Genomic DNA, 16938 nt, shown 5'->3' on the forward strand with positions numbered 1-16938 from the left:
TTCTGTTTAAACAATCCAATAACACATTGCTGATACTTTAACATATGAAACTGACAGTTTAAAGCCCTAATGGCCAAGGCTGCAGAAGTGTAAACCTTCTTACCCCATCTATCCAGCGCCCTGGAGTGTATCAGAAGGGGTAGGATTTTTAGCAGTAGAAGCCTTAATACTCTTGGGCCCCTGTGAAATAGTCTTTGGATCCGCAATAGGATTTTTAAAAAGGAACTTGTGTGACTCAGGGACCCTGTAGTATCTGTCTGTTTTTTTGGGAACAGGAGGCAAAGAATCAAGAGCCAAACTAGATTGCGAAAAAGCATCAACAATGTCTAGTACAGGAGGAATAGCTAAAGGCTTATGCTGAGGTAGGAGTAAGAAATCCCTAAGCCTCTTTTCTGAATCTGAAAATCCTGGCTTTCCCAGTGGAAATGCTCCCTTAGAGTATGCAAGGTTTCTCCAAAACAAAAATCCTCTGGAGGGGAAGCAGAGGGAATGGAGTCCTCTGCATCAGAATCCTCATAAGTAGATACGGGTAAATCCAGCTCATCATAAGAATCAGAAAAAACAGAATCCTGGTCAGAAGATTCATAAACCACTTCGGTCCTAGACCTCTTAGAAAGGGGGGGGGGTTGGCTACCCCTGATTAGAGTTATTACATCTTCAGCCATTCTTATTTGTTTTTTAGGCATAGAGGCCTGAGCATCGGTTTTTTTAGGCATGGTTCGAGATTTAGGCCTAAGAGAAGGAGGCATTGGTTTAATATGCAAGTCCATAGGCCTGAATACACCCTCAGAAGCCAGTACCTGCACAGTGGCTCCAAACCCATCCAAGGTAGAGACATCCGCGGGTTCCATAGTTGAAGCATCTCGCAGCATACCTGACTCCGAATGGGTCTCAATAGTGGCCTGCGAATCAGAAGTAGCGGGTATCAGGGGCTGCGAAAGCACCTCACTGAGTACTGGTGACCAGCTTAGGAGAAGCGTCGTCGGCAGTTTTGGACCTCTGCGACCTGTCTCTGTCTTTATATTTGCGTTTTTTCGGAATCCCGGTAGTCGGATGGCTAACCGATGACATTTCTGGATAATTAAACAGAGAACCGTAATATTTAGAGGTGAAAATATACAGACGATTGACAGTGCACTAATTAAATAAAGCACAAAACAGACAGCAAGGTACATCGTGGTCAAGGCCTAGGCAAGCAATACAGTACGAATGAAAATCTTTATGAGGTATTTGCTTTCCACAAGTAATGCAATTATTAACTTTTACTGCCATCGGTAAGGAGCAAGAAAAAGTTTCCCCAACGGGGTACTTAGCTTTAATTGAAAACTTCCACTCTGAAACTCGAAAACGAAAAATTTCAGGAGTCGGCCGATCAGCACTTGCGAACTGCTTCTGCTTCGGGCACCGCAGGGCAAGAAAGACTGATGTAATGGCGTCGGCTGCATGTTTTATACCCCTGACGTCATGGAAGAGGGACAGCAACTGACGCAGGACCCAACAGATAACTGCATCTGCAAGCAGATAACCCAAATATAATGACTGCAACAGTGAAACACGAAGATCAAAGGAAAACACACTGAAAAATACACCAGGGTCAAGACAATCAATCCAGAACACGGAAATCTCAAAAACTGAAACACTCAAGGTCAAGATATTTAAGTTTTGTCTCGAGTCAAATCATCAGCATTGAGGAGAGCCCAAAAGCTAAAGCTTGGCCACAAGATAGCTTTAGTGCAAACATGGCTGACTGACCTGAAAATGTGCATGTTGTAGATAACAAAAAAAACCTCAGAGACTTATCACGATAGAAGGGTCAAGGTCAAAACAAAGTCCAAGGTCAACCACTGCAATCTAGCTTACTGACCCAAGAATAGTGTCAAAGTTGACTTGGACATCAACACTGAAAAATGTTGACCCCTACCAGATGTTCAAATTAAACCCAAGGTCAAAGTAAACAAGGGGTTCAAGGATGAACCTCAAAATAATTCAAGTTCGACCCAAAACTAAAGGTCAAACCTGACTTCACTAAATGATGCTTCATGTTAAGAGCAACATTCAACATGAAACCTACACAGAAGAAGAAATGGAAGTGGATACTAAGCAGAATTACCTGCTGCAACCTACAGGATGCATTTCTGTCTTGGAACCAAGGTTGACAAACACAGAGGTTGACAGTGAGAAAGCATACAAAGTGGGCAGCTGAAGTAATGTCTTACAGCCAGACAAATATATGGCCAAAACTGACACCAAAGCCTGAAAAAAACTTGTGACCTGTGACAGTCCCAGAGGAAACAATATTCAGCTTAAAACACAACTGTGCCTGCCAAAATCAATCAAAGGAGCAGACAACATAAAACTCGAGTTTAATGCAAGTACACACATCTTCCCAAACACATTAAAAAAGAAGCAATGGGATGGGTTTTCTCACAAAGAAAAAAGTAAAACATAAGTAGTATACTGTCAACATTTACAAAAAGCCACAAACACTTTGGATCTCAAGAAAAAGAAAATCACAAGAATAAACATTAAAAATATTTATGGCTAAGAGGTCTCATCTTCAGTGACCCTTACCAAACGTTACAGCATCTACACAGCAAGGACTCAATAAGAATAAATTAGGAAGCACCAAGAGCAGGGGAAAAAGACAAATCAAAATAGCAAATACTGACCCTGAAGCAGAAAGTACAGTTGTGTACACTTACCATAAGTGTAGATGTTCGAGAGTATTCACTGTTGTAGTCATTACATTTGGGTAATCTGCTGGCAGGTTGCCCTCAGTCGGCCTGAATTCCAAATTCTTGGGTCCTGCGTCGGTTGCTGTCTTCTCTTCCATGACGTCAGGTCGTCAAGTGTATAAAACATGCAGCCAACGCCATTTTTTTCTTGCCCCCGATTGTCAGGTGCCCCCAAAAAGGTAGCAATATTATATACATATCTATATACATGCATCAATATAAACTTTACCTTCATCTACAAGCAAATACACCACAAAGGTTGGAGAAGATAGAGAAGGAAAGAAACTGTAGAATGAGAAGGGGGTGGCGGGAGAGTAACCTGGACTGCAACAGTGAATACACTCTAACATCTACATTTATGGTAAGTGTACACAACTGTACTATGTTCTTCGTGTTTCACTGTTGCAGTCATTACATTTGGGTAGAATCCCAAAGCTATGGTTGGGAGTCTGGAGCTAAACAGCATTAGGTGCGGCTATAAGGCCCTGCAGAACTGCAGTGGCAAAGCCGGCCCTGGACTTAAGAGTAGAGAGGCAAATGGTAATGCTTTGTAAAAGTGTGAACAGAACTCCAAGTAGCAGCCTCTAGAATGTCTTTGGTTGTTACTCCTCTGAGAAATGCTGCAGAAGTAGCTGCAGCTCTGGTGGAATGTGACCTAATGCCCTTGGGCACAAGTTTACCATGGTGTACGCAGCAGAAACTGATGCAGTGGCTTATCCACTTTGAGATTGTCTGCTTTGAGACAGCCTTTTTCCTTCTGATCCTGCAGCATATGACACTAGTAATTGCTCAGTTTTTCTTACAGCTTTTGTCCTGCTCAAGTAGAATCTTAGCGGTCTGTGTACGTCCAAGGAATGCAGAATTCTCTCCCCTTTGTTCTACGGATTTGGATAAAAAGTTGGCAGATGAATTGTTTGGTTAAGAGCCACACAGGAAACCACCTTAGGTATAAAAGTAGGATTTGTCCTCAGACACACCCTGTCTGGGTAGAATATGATAAAAGGCTCTACAGCCATGAGGGCCTGTAGCTCTGAAACTCTCCTTGTTGAAGTAATTGCTGGTAGCAGCGCTGTCTTCCAGGATAAAAACTTTATATCAGCGGTAGCGGCTGGTGAAAATGGAGGCAGGGTGAGCTTTTCCAACACATAATTGAGGTCCCATGTAGGTAATGGTGATGATCTAGGAGGCCTTAGGTTTTTGGCTCCTCTAAGATACTGCTTTAATAAAGGATGAGAAAAGATTGGTGGCTCTGTATTGTAATGAGCTGAAATGGCAGAGGCATGGATTTTGATTGATGAGAAAGATAGGCCTTTATCAAGCATCTCAGTTAAGTATTGTAATACCTGAATATGTGGTTCTGCTGTATCAGTTTCTTGCGCTTGATTCCAAGCACAGAATCTCTTCCATTTGTCAGCATAAGATTTTCTAGAACTAGGCCTTCTGGCTTCCAAAACGGCATCCATCACAGCTTAATTGAGAGGTGTCGTTCGTATGATTACATTATTAGCCATGTTGTCAGGTTCAGAGTCTGTAGTTGATTGTGCAGGATCTGACTGTTTTGCTGGGACAGTAGCTGTGGTCTTTGAGGCAAGGTCCAAGCTGGGTATTGAGACAATTTCCTTAGGATTGGGTACCAGTATTGGCAGGGCCAGTCCAGGGCAATTAATATCATCCTTGGCTTATCTTGTCTGACTTTTAGGAGGACCTTGGGTAGAAGAGGCAGAGGAGGAAAGGCGTAAACTGACAGGTTTTTCCAACTGAAGGATAGGGCATCCACTTTCCATGCTTGTCTGTGATAAGTCCTTGTGCAGAATCATTTCAATTGATAATTTTGAGGAGAGGCAAATAAATCTATGTCTGGGCTCCCCCATTTCTCTGTTATCATGCTGAATACTTGTGGATTTAGTTTCCACTCGTGAGGATCCATAAGGTTTCTGCTTAAATCGTCTGCCAGAGTGTTCTGTTTTCCTGGCAGGAACTGAGCTTGAAGATTTATTTGGTAGGTCAAAGCTGTGTCCCACAGTGCCATGGCTAATCTGCAAAGGGGGTATGAGTGTTTGCCCCCTTGCTTGTTTATATACCACATGACTGTGGTGCTGTCAGTATTTATCAGTAGTTGTCCTGGATGAAGCAAGTCCTTGAAGGCTGTTAGGGCATTTTGAACAGCTAGCATCTCTTTCTGGTTGATATATAGATGCATTTGATTTGGTACCCATATGTCCTGAATGCATCTTCCTGCCATGTGGGCCCCCCCCATGCATAATCTGATGCGTCTGTTGTTAAGGTTTGGCTGGCAGGGGGTAGAGTGAAGGGCCTTCCCGTGTTCTGGTGACAGGCCTTTGCCTGCCATAGAAACTCCTGTTGCAAGCAGGGGATGAGAGGAATCATTGTTTCCAGACTGTGTGAATGTTGACTCCACAAACTTTTTAGGTACCAGTGAAGTTTCCTCATATGCAGTCTTGCATATGGAATTAGTAGGATGCAGGATGCCATGAAGCCCAGAGCCTGCAGAATTTGTCTTGCAAAAGACTAGGTTTTTGTTGCCATCAGTTTGAAGTAAGTAGTCAGTTGCCTTTGTCTGGCATTAGGTAAGCCATCTGGGCAGTTGTATGCAAGCTTGCACCCAGGAATGTTATCTTTTGAGAGGGTGCCAGTTGTGATTTATTTTCGTTTACTGTGTACCCTAGGCATGCTAGAAGCCTTTTCACAAATGCCAGGTGTCGTAGAAGTGTGTCCTTGTTCTCTGCTTGAATGAGACAGTCGTCCTAGTAAGGATGTATTTGAATACTTCTTTGTCTGCAAAATGCAATTACTGGTGCCAGGCACTTTGTAAAGACCCTGGGTGCAGTAGATAAGCCAAAAGGCAGTGCTGACAATTGGTAATGCATTAAGCCAGCCTTGAATCGGAGGTATCTTCTGCACTACTTTCTTATTGGGACATGCAGATATGCCTCTTAAGTCTAAAGTCACCAGCCAAGCATTCTTGCCCAGCATGGGCAGTAGCTGTTGCAAAGTGAGCATTTTGAATTTTGGAATGTCCAGGTATGTGTTCAAAATCGATAAATCCAGTATTGGCCGCCAGGCCTTGTCCTTTCTGGGTACCAAGAACGGTCTTGAGTAAAAACCTTGTCCTTTTTCCTGTTCTTCTACTGGCTGAATTGCCCCCATATCCATGAGAGACGTAACCTGTTTCTGTGCCTCTGCCCATTGATTTTTTGGCAGGTCTGGCCAACCATTTGTCATTGGCAGAGTGTGGAAATGGAATCTGTATCCCTGTGATACGATGTTCAGTATCCACTTGTCCTGGGTTATTAACTGCCAATTTTGAGCAAACAGTGTCAATTTTCCCCCTATAGGTGCAGCCAAAAAATAAGTGCTTGGTGTAGGCAGAGGAAGCCATTGGGAAAAATAAGTGCTTGGTGTAGGCAGAGGGAAGCCATTGGGATTGCTTTCTGTAGGTTTGCGCTTTATCTCCTCCAGATTTGGAGGTGGATGCGCCCCATTGCTTTGACCTGTATGAGTCTTGAGCCCAGTACCTGGAACTCTTAGGGCGTCTGGATTTGCCCCTTTGAGCTCTGTCTGATACAGGAAAGGACCAATTTTTTGTAGGCCAGTGTCTACTGAATCTAGGTGGCTGCACTTGTAAGAAATCTTTAACAGTTTGCATTGACTTAGCTTTGTCTTCCATTTTCTTTAAAACCTCTTCTGCCTTAATACCAAAAGCACAGTTGTGTACCTACCATAAATGTAGATGTTAGAATGTATTCACTGTTGCAGTCATTACTCTTGGGTTATCCTGCTGGCAGGCTACCCGCAGTCAGCCTGAATTCCAAAGTCTTCGTTCGGCGTCGGTTGCTGTCGCCTCTTCCCTGACGTCAGTGCGCCAGGGGTATAAAAGATGCAGCCGATGCCATTTTCTTCAGTTTTTCTTGCCCCAGATGTCAGGTGCCCCCAAAAGGGTAGGCTAAATAAATTATGCCAACAAACATGCATGCACTAAAACAAACATTTCCTTCATCTACAAGCAAATACACCACATAGGTTGTATAGAATGGAGAAGTACAGATAAGACTCAGCATAAGAAAGGGGGTGGTGGGAAGGTAACCTGGACTGCAACAGTGAATACACTTGAACATCTACATTTATGGTAGGTACACAACTGTACTATGTTCATCGTGTTTCACTGTTGCAGTCATTACTCTTGGGTTGAATCCCAAAGCTGAGGATGGGCAGCTGGGCTAAATAGGATTAGGAGAGGCTATGAGGCCCTGCAGAACTGCAGTGGCAAAGCCTGCTCTGGATTTAAGAGTCGAGAGGTAAGTGGTAGTGCTTTGTAAAAGTGTGCACTGAACTCCAAGATGCAGCCTCTAAGATGTCTTTGGTTGGTACTCCTCTGAGGAAGGCTGCTGAAGTGGCTACTGCTCTGGTTGAATGTGGCCTAATGCCCTTAGACACTTCCTTGCCATGCTGTGAGTAGCAGAAATGAATGCAATGGCCTATCCATTTTGAAATAGTCGGTTTTGAGACTCTTTTTCCTTGTGATCCTGCAGCATATGCCACTAAAAGTTGCTCAGTCTTTCTGAAAGCTTTAGTTCTGTCCAAGTAGAAGTGTAGCTGTCTGTGTATGTCCAAAGAATGCAGAAGTCTCTCACCCTTATTCTGTGGGTTTGGATAAAAGGTAGGCAAATGAATGGTTTGGTTAAGGGCCACACTGGACACCACCTTCGGCATAAATGTCGGGTTCGTCCTCAAAGAAACCCTGTCTGGATGGAAAATGATAAAATGTTCCACAGCCATGAGTGCCTGTAACTCCGAGACTCGTCTTTCAGAGGTTATTGCTAGGAGCAGAGCTGTTTTCCAGGATAAACATTTTATATCAGCTGCTGAGACTGGCTCAAAAGGAGGCAGTGTGAGTTTTTCCATGACATAATTGAGGTTCCATGCATGTTCTGGTGCTCTCCTTGGAGGTCTTATGTTTTTGGCCCCTCTGAGGTACTGCCTTATTAAAGGATGAGAAAAGACAAGTGGTTCCGTATTGTAATGGGCTGAAATGGCAGAAGCATGAATCTTAACTGATGAAAAGGATAGGTCTTTGTCCAGCATCTCAGTTAAGTATTGCAAAATCTGATGAATATTTGGTACAAACGTGTCAATTCCTTGTGCCTGGTTCTAAGCACAGAATCTATTCCATTTTTATGCATAAAATTTTCTGGTACTGGGCCTCCTGGCCTCCAAAATAACATCCATCACAGCTTTGGAGGGAGAGAGGTGTTCTGAAAGGCTACATTATCCGCCATGCTGCCAGATTTAAGGTCCTGAGTTCGTTGTGCAGGATCTGATTGTTTTGTTGGGTCAGTAAGTGAGAAACTTGAGGCAATGTCCAGGCTGGACCTTGAGATCAGTTCTTTAGGACTGGGTACCAGTGCTGGCGTGGCCAGTCTGGGGCAATCAGCATCATTTTTGGCTTCTCTTGTCTGACCTTTAGACGTACCTTGGGGAGGAGAGGCAGTGGAGGAAAGGCATACACTGTTAGGTTTTTCCAGCTGAAGGATAAGGCATCCAATTTCCATGCTTGCTTGTGATAAGTCCTTGTGCAGAATCTCTGTAGTTGGCAGTTGTGAGGGGAGGCAAATAGATCTATGTCTGGGCATCCCCATTTCCTTGTTATCATGCTGAAGACTTGTGGATCCAGTTTCCACTCGTGAGGATCCATGAGGTTTCTGCTTAGTTCGTCTGCCAGAGTATTTAGTTTTCCTGGCAGGAATTGTGCTTGCAGGTGAACTTGATAAGTCAAAGCTGTGTCCCACAAAGTCATGGCTTGTCTGCAGAGGGGGTAGGAAATGTGTGCCTCCCTGCTTATGTACCACATGACTGTAGTATTGTCTGTCTTTATCAGTAGTTGTCCTGTATGAAGTAGATCCTTGAAAGCTGTCAGGGCATTCTGAACAGCTAGCATCTCTTTTTGATTGATATGAAGATGCATCTGGCTTGCGGGCCATGTGCCCTGAATGCATTTTCCTGCCATGTGGGCCCCCCAGGCATAATCTGATGCATCCGTTGTTAGTGTCTGCCTGGCTGTGGGTAAAGTGAATGGCTGTCCCTTGTTGTGGTGACAGGCCTGTGCCCACCATCGAAACTCCTGCTGCAGGCAGGGAATGAGGGTAATTAATGTTTCCAGGCTGTGGCAATGTGGAGTCCAAACACTTTTTAGATAACATTGTAGTTTCCTCATATGCAGTCTGGCATATAGAATTAGCAGAATGCAGGATGCCATGAAGCCCAAAGATTGCAGAATTTTTCTTGCAGATAACTGGGTCTTTGTTGCCAACATTTTGAAGTAAGAATTCAGTTGCCTTTGTTTGTCTGACGTGAGATAAGCCATCTGGGCAGTTTTATTTAAGCTCGCACTCAAGAATATTATCTCTTGAGAGGGTACTAGTTTTGATTTTTCGTTTACTGTATACCCTAGGCAAATTAGTAATCTTTTTACAAAAGCCAGATGCTTTAGTAGAATGTCCTTGTTCTCTGCTTGAATAAGGCAGTCATCCAAGTAAGGATATATTTGAATTCCTCTGTCTGCAAAATGCAATTACTCGTGCCAGGCATTTTGTGAAGACCCAGGGCGCAGTAGATAAGGCAAAGGGCAGTGCAGAGAATTGGTAAGTGCATTGAGCCAGCTATGAATCGGAGGTATCTTCTGCAAGATTGTCTGATTGGGACATGCAGGTGTGCCTCTTTTAGGTCCAAAGTTACAAGCCAAGCCTTCTTGCCCAGCATGGGCAGTAGCTGCTGCAGAGTCAACATTCTGAATTTTGGAACGTCCAGAAATGTGTTTAGAAATTGGTCTCCAGGCTTTGCCCTTTCTGGGTACCAAGAAAAGTCACGAGTAAAATCCTTGTCCCTGCTCTTGCTGCGGTAATCGCCGAATGGCCCTAATGTCCATGAGGGATGAAACTTGCTTTTGTGCCTCTGCCCATTGATTGTGTGGCAGGTCTGGCATACCTTTTGCCCTTGGCAGGGTGTGAAAGTGGAATCTGTAGCCATGAGACACTATGTTCAAGACCCATTTGTCCTGGGTGATCCTGTGCCAATTTTGTAAAAAAAAAGTGCTAGTTTTACCCCTAAGGGGGCTGCCAAAAGATAAGTGCTTGGTTCTGGCAGAGGGAAGTCATTGGGACTGTTTCCTGTATGGCTGTGATTTGTCTTCTCCGCTTTTGGAGGTAGAAGCACCCCATTGTTTAGGCCTGTATGAGCCTTGGGGCTGGAATCTGCCTCTGGGGAGTCTGTATCTGCCTCTTTGTGGCTGTCTGACACCGGAAAGGACCAATTCTTTGTAGGCCAGTTCCTGCTAAATCTGGGTGGCTGCACCTGTACGAAATCCTTAACTGTCTCTGCATAGTTTTCGCTTTGTCCTCCATTTTCTTCAACACCTCTTCTGCTTTAATACCAAACAAAGTATCATGCTGTAATGGAGCATCTAATAGTTATGCTTTAACATGATCAGGCAGATTTTGTTCCTTTAACAAAGCATGTCGCCTCATGACAGAACCCGTAACAGCGGCCCTGCAAGAGGCCTCCAGAGAATTAAACCACATTGCAAAGTCTGCTTTCCCACTTGTTCAGTTGCATACAATAAATCCTGCATTTCCTTGCTTTCTGCACATTCAGAATTTAACATTTTCTTTCTGTTTAAGCAGTGACAATAAATACTGCTGATATTTGAGCATATGAAATTGACAATTTAAAGCCCTCACAGCCAAGGTAGCAGAAGTGTAAACCTTTTTCCCCCCATCTGTCCTGTGCCCTTGAATTCCTATCAGAGGGGATAGGGTTTTTTGCAGTGGAAGCCTTGACCCCTTTGGGACCCTGAGAAATAGTTTCTGGGTCAGCAGCAGGGTTTTTATAAATAAATTTATGTGAATCTGGAACCCTGTAGAATCGGTCTGGCTTAACAGGTGCCGGGGGGTAAAGAGTAAGGGGACAGGCTGGACTCTGAAAATACATCATCTACAATGTCTAAAACAGGAGGGATAGCAAGAGGCCTGTGCTGAGGCAGTAAAAGAAAATCTCTAAGCCTTTTCTTACATTGCGAGTAGTCTTGGCTCTCCCAGTGGAAGTGCTCCCTCATGGTATGCAGGGTTTCCCCAAAAGAATAATCCTCAGGAGGGAAGGCTGAAGGGATAGATTCTTCAGCATCGGAATCCTCATAGGGAGGGAGAGAGTATTCTTGGTCAGAAGAGGAGTCAGAGGAAATGGAAACCTGATCTGAAGATTCATATTCTGTCTCTTGCCCAGGCCTCTTTTCAGGAGGGGGATGGGAACCCCTGATCAAAGTAATTAGATCTTCGGCCATTTTCAGCATCTGTTTTTTAGGCATGGAGGACTGTCCATGGGCTTGCTGCACTGGTTTCTTAGTCTTTAGTGGTGCTTTAGTCTTTGCCTTTGAAGCTGTAGTCGGTTTTATATATAACTGTGTAGGCCTGAAAACACCCTCAGAAGCCGATGCCTGCTCAGCGGCTCCGGACCCATCTGGGGAATATTTTCCAAGTGTCAAATATCTTGAGTTTCCAGAGGCCTAGTCTGCTCCACGTGGGAGTCGGAAGCAGCCTGCGGCTCTAAGGTAGCAGGCGTCGGGGGCTGCGAAAGCGCCTCACTGAGAACCGGCGAACCAGCGACTGGCTTAGAAGAAGCCTTGCCATCAGTTTTGGACCTCGGATGCCTGTCCTTTTCCTTGCTTTTCTTGTGACTTGCGGTAGTCGGATGGCTATCCAACGACATCATGTAATTAAATCTTTGGCCAAAGTAATGAAATGCAAAATCGTACCGATGCTTAATAGTGCATTGGTTAAATCTAGCACAGAATCTCCAATTAGCTACGTCATGATCAGGGCCTAGGCAAGGAATACAATAAGAATGGAAGTCCTTATGAGGTATTTGCTTCCCACAAGAAATACAATTAACTTTTTCTGACATCGGTCTGGAGCAAGAAAAAGTTTCCCCAACGGGGTACTTAGCTTTAAATGAAGACTTCAGATCTGAAATTCGAACACGAAAATCTCATGAGTCGGCCAACCGGCACTTGCGAACTGCTTCTGCTTCGGGTACTGCGCGGCAAGAAAGACTGAAGAAAATGGCGTCGGCTGCATCTTTTATACCCCTGGTGCACTGACATCAGGGAAGAGGAGACAGCAACAGACGCCAGACCAAGACTTTGGAATTCAGGCAGACTGCGGGTAGCCTGCCAGCAGGATAACCCAAGAGTAATGACTGCAACAGTGAAACACGATGAACATCAGAGAATCATGCTGTAAAGGTGCATCTAGCAATTTAGCTTTAACATGATCAGGTAAATTTTGTTCCTTTTACCAGGCATGCCTCCTAATCACAGATCCATTAACTGTGGCCATGCAGGAGGCCTCCAAAGAATCAAAACCACATTGCAAAGTATGCTTTCCAACTTGTTCAGCTGCATGCAATAATTTCTATAATTCCTTATTTTCTGCACATTCTGAAATCAACATTTTCTGTTTCAGCAATCCCATAACATGTTGTTGGTACTTAAGCATATGAAATTGACAATTTAAGGCCCTGATTGCCAAGGTTGCAGATGTATAAACCTTTTTTCCCCATCTATCCAGCGCCCTTGAATCTCTGTCAGAGGGGGTACGTTTTTTTGCTGTTGAGGCCTTAACTCCCTTTGGACCCTGTGAAATAGTTTCTGGATCAGCAGCAGGGTTTCTAAATAAAAATTTATGAGAGTCAGGGACCCTGTAATACCAGTCAGGCTTACTGGGAGCCGGAGGTAAAGAGTCAGGGGTCAGGCTTGACTCCGAAAAAATATCATCCACAATGTCTAACACAGGGGAATGGCTAAAGGCTTGTGCTAAGGGAGGAGGAGGAAATCCCTGAGCCTCTTTTTTGATTCCGAGAAGTCTTGACTCTCCCAGTGAAAATGCTCCCTCAAAGTATGCAAGGTTTCTCCAAATGAATAATCCTCAGGAGGAGATGCAGATGGAATGGACTCCTCAGTATCAGAATCCTCAAAAGGAGGTAAAGATAATTCCTGATCAGAAGATGAATCAGAAGAAACAGAAACCTGATCTGAAGATTCATAGTCAGTGTCTTGCCTAGGTCTCTCATCTGGAGGGGGATGGGTACCCCTGATCAAGGTAATAAGGTACTCAGCTATTTTGATCATGTGTTTTTTAGGCATAGAGGCCCGTGCACGTGGCTCAGGCGTCTGTTTTTTAGTTTTAGAAGGTGTCTTTGCCTTTGGTTTTGCAGCTTTCGTCGGTTTAATTTAAAAATGTTGAGGTCTGAATACACCCTCAGAAGCTGGTGCCTGCTCAGCGGCTTCGGACCCATCCAAGGGAGATACATCCGTTGATCCAATACCTTGAGTATCTTGCGGCATGCAGGACTCCGCATGGGTGTCGGTAGAGGTCTGCGACTTGAAGGTAGCTGGTATCAGGGGCTGCGAAAGCACCTCAATGAGTACCAGTGACTGGCTTAGGAGAAGCTTTGTAGTCTGTTTTGGATCTCGACTGCCTTTCTCTGTCCTTTTCTTTGCATTTTTTATGTACTCCGGTAGTTGGATTGCTATCCGACGACATCTCTGGGTAGTTAAATCTGTTTCCAAAATACTTAGATGCAAAAATATACCGATGCTTAATAGTGCGTTGATTAAATCTAGCACAAAACTGACAGCCAGGCACATTGTGATCAGGGCCTAGGCAAGGAATACAGTATAAATGGAAATCCTTATGAGGTATTTGCTTCCCACAAGTAATACAATTAACTTTTTCTGACATCGGTAAAAAGCAAGAAAAAAGTTTCCCCAACGGGCTACTTAGCTTTATTGAAGACTTCGGTTCTGAAACTCAAACGCAAATATTTCAGTAGTCGGCCGACCGGCACTTGCAAAATGCTTCTGCTTCGGGCACCATGCTGCAAGAAAGACTGAAGAAAATGGCGTCGGCTGCATGTTTTATACCCCTGACAACCTGACGTCATGGAAGACAAGACAGCAACCGATGCAGGACCCAAGACTTTGAAATTCAGGCTGACCGAGGGCAACCTGCCAGCAGATTACCCAAATGTAATGACTGCAACAGCGAAACACGAGGAACATCATCAGGTGGTCAAAATAGGAATATATTAGATAATTCTATTGAAAAATCCTCAGATCGAGATCCTGAAATTAACCCAATACCCTAAAAACAAAATTTTTTTTTAGACATGAATGTAACTTACACACAGCGAAACAGATCTGGAGAAGGGACCTTCGGTGACTTGTGGGTAAAATGAAGTCATGGGGGGCTAGCAGCTTGGAAAACATTTTTCATGCTCAGCTGTCAAAATACTTCCAACACAACTCTTGAAGGTGATGAAGAAAGAACTCTCACTCTCAAACTGGTCCTTATGGTATTGTGAAACAATAAAGGCAGCAGTGTTTGGATGTGAATAAATATCAAGGAGAGTTAAATATTTTCTATAGGTTCATACATGTTTACTAGGCTAACGACCATGAGGGCCTTTTTAATCCTAGCCATGCATCCGAAATCTCTGGAAAGTTCTGATACCCTTGATAAGTGTGAGCAGGTGCTTGGGAGGTGAATCAACAAACAGTGGCCTAGGAGATAAACCATTTATAGGCTGCCTGTATCCATTAGAGACATAGGTGCCAAACCAGGGATGAATTTTCTGTTCCCCATCCAATTGCCCACGTTATACTTGAACTGGGTTAGGGAGGAACTCCACTTCACATGGATGGGGATACTGATTCTGAAAAAGGGTAGTCTCTGGGATACATACCTGTCTCTCCAGCAGGTCCTATTTATGTCACGGACAAGGTTCAAGTCTTTGGACCCTACTCTTATGAACCTCTTGTATATCCTCAAAACAAACAGCACCAGAATTACCCATTCTAAAGACTACCCTGATCCCAGGGTATCCCACGACTGATACACAAACTGTGCAATTTTTAAATCATTCTAGCTGAATGAGATTCTGACAGCAAAAAGATAATTTTCCAAGACAGAAACATCAGGCCTGCTCTACAGGATGCCTCTAAAAGTGGGTAAAGCTAATTTTCAAGGATAAAATAAGTGTCAGTAAGGGATAACAGTGCTTTTAAAAGGATAATAAAAGCACTGAGAAAGGTTTCACCAACCTACAAAGAAGCTGTGGAGGAATTAAAAGAACACCAGATGAAAATTTGGAAAAAGCTGCTGAGTGAACTTTAATGAAAAATCAGTGTAAAACTGTTCCTCTCCACATCTCTCCCAGATTAACAGAGTGGAAAGAGGTCAAGCAGAAGTTTGTACTGCAGATTAGAAATGACAGAGGCAATTGGGAACACTGTTTTTGGGAATTTCAAAAATGTTGGGGGAGCAAATCACTTTAAAATCAAGAAAAACGAAGTTAAGTGCTGTCGTTCTTCATTCATTCTTGACTGTTGGGTTCCGGTTCCAACCCTCGGAATTGACCTGGCTGTTATAACAAGCTTGCACCAGCCAGAAACTCAAGCCAAGGCTACCCATACTGCCTCTCTTCCCCTCAGATTGAGTTGTGTCCATACAGCAGAAAATCATGGAAGCTTTGTCTGAGCAACAACCCTACTAGGATCCCAGAACTAGTTCCGAAACTCCAGGAGTCTTCTGGAGGGGGTAGGAGGGTGGGATATCAAGAATGAATGAAGATCGACAACACAGATGAACGTTATGGTAAGAACATAACTTCTTTATCTGATGTTGTCAATCTTCATTAATTCTTGACTGTCGAGACAGAGCCACTAGCTACTTTAGACCCTGGGGGGCCCGAGGTAAGGATACTCCAGAACACCATAGAGCCAAAGGATGCTCTTCCCCTGGAGATTGCATCCAATTTGTAATGAGTGATAAAGGTATGGGGGGGGGGGGTAAACCCAAATTGTGGCTGCACATAGATAATCCACAGAAGCTCTGGAATGACAAGCTACTAAAGTGGAAACAGATCTGGTAAAATGTGTCTTAATTTTTGTTGATAAGTCCAGCTTATTTTGGCTACAAACAAAAGTAATGCAATCTCTCAACCATTTTGACAGAGTAACTTTTGAAACTGGATTGCCCGGCCTGGTACCTGAAAAAGAAACAGTTGGTCTGATTTTCTAAATGATTTTGTTCTATCCAGATAAAAACTTAAATTGTCTGTGTAAGTTTAGCAAAAGTAAGCAATATTTTCCCTTGTTAGAGAAATTTGGGAAAAAGACTGGTAGATCTATGGACTGATTAATACTGGAATCTGACCACCTAAAGTTGTAATAAATTTGGTAAAATATCACTGGGGTATTTTAGAAAAAAATAAATTCCTTAATACAAGAGCAAAAGAGTAACCCATGTTTTCTTATTTAAAAGGTAGAAGTATAAGATTTCTTGGTGCATGGCAAGTTTCAGCTGACTGTCAGTCATAGGAGTTTGGGGGTAGGTCAACAGGTATTTTACCTTGTGGAAAGAGCAGTTGCTGCCAGTATGTAGTAAAAAGTTTTGATAAAACTAATGAAAAGTATTTTACATGCAAAGGGAGATTTTCCTGTGACAGTAGTTTATGGTTTGAAATGTCACTGTGTTAAGGTATATATCGGAGAAAGTACAGTTTTGTACCTACCATAAATGTAGATGTTAGAGTGTACGCACTGCTGCAGTCATTACACTTGGGTTATCCTGCCGTCAGGCGGTTCCCCAGTTGGCCTGAGTTCCAAAGTCTTGGTCCGGCATCGGTTGCTGTCGCCTCCTCCCAGACGTCAGTGCGACAGGGGTGTACAAGATGCAGCAGACCCCATTTTCTTCAGTTTTTCTTGCCCCAGATGTCAGGTGCCCCCAAAAAGGTAGGCAATTCAAATTGCTAATAAAACATACATAAGAAAAGCAAACAACAACTTTCAGTTACCAGCAAATACTCCCCATAGGTAGTAAAGGGTAGAAAACATAGGTACGTACCAGCCAGTAAGAGGGGAAGGAGGGAGGGTAACCTGGAATGCAGCAGTGTATACACTCTAACATCTACATTTATGGCAGGTACAAAACTGTACTATGTTCATCGTGTTACACTGCTGCAGTCATTACACTTGGGTAGAATCCCAAAGCTGAAGTAGGGTGGCTGGTTCTATAAGGCATTAGGGGTGGCTATAAGGCCCTGCAGCACTGCAGTGGTAAAGCCAGCTCTG

The 16938-nt window shown here is 43.7% G+C and overlaps 1 protein-coding gene across 1 annotated transcript in view; it reads right to left on the reverse strand.

Annotated features, from left to right (window-relative positions):
- INO80B (INO80 complex subunit B) overlaps nucleotides 1–16938 on the reverse strand; it is a 543924-nt gene that overhangs the window by 444680 nt on the left and 82306 nt on the right. The window lies entirely within an intron of this gene.

The sequence above is a fragment of the Protopterus annectens genome, chromosome 2.part1, assembly GCF_019279795.1.
Source record: "Protopterus annectens isolate FY-2018-M chromosome 2.part1, PAN1.0, whole genome shotgun sequence".
Lineage (NCBI taxonomy): Eukaryota > Metazoa > Chordata > Ceratodontiformes > Protopteridae > Protopterus > Protopterus annectens.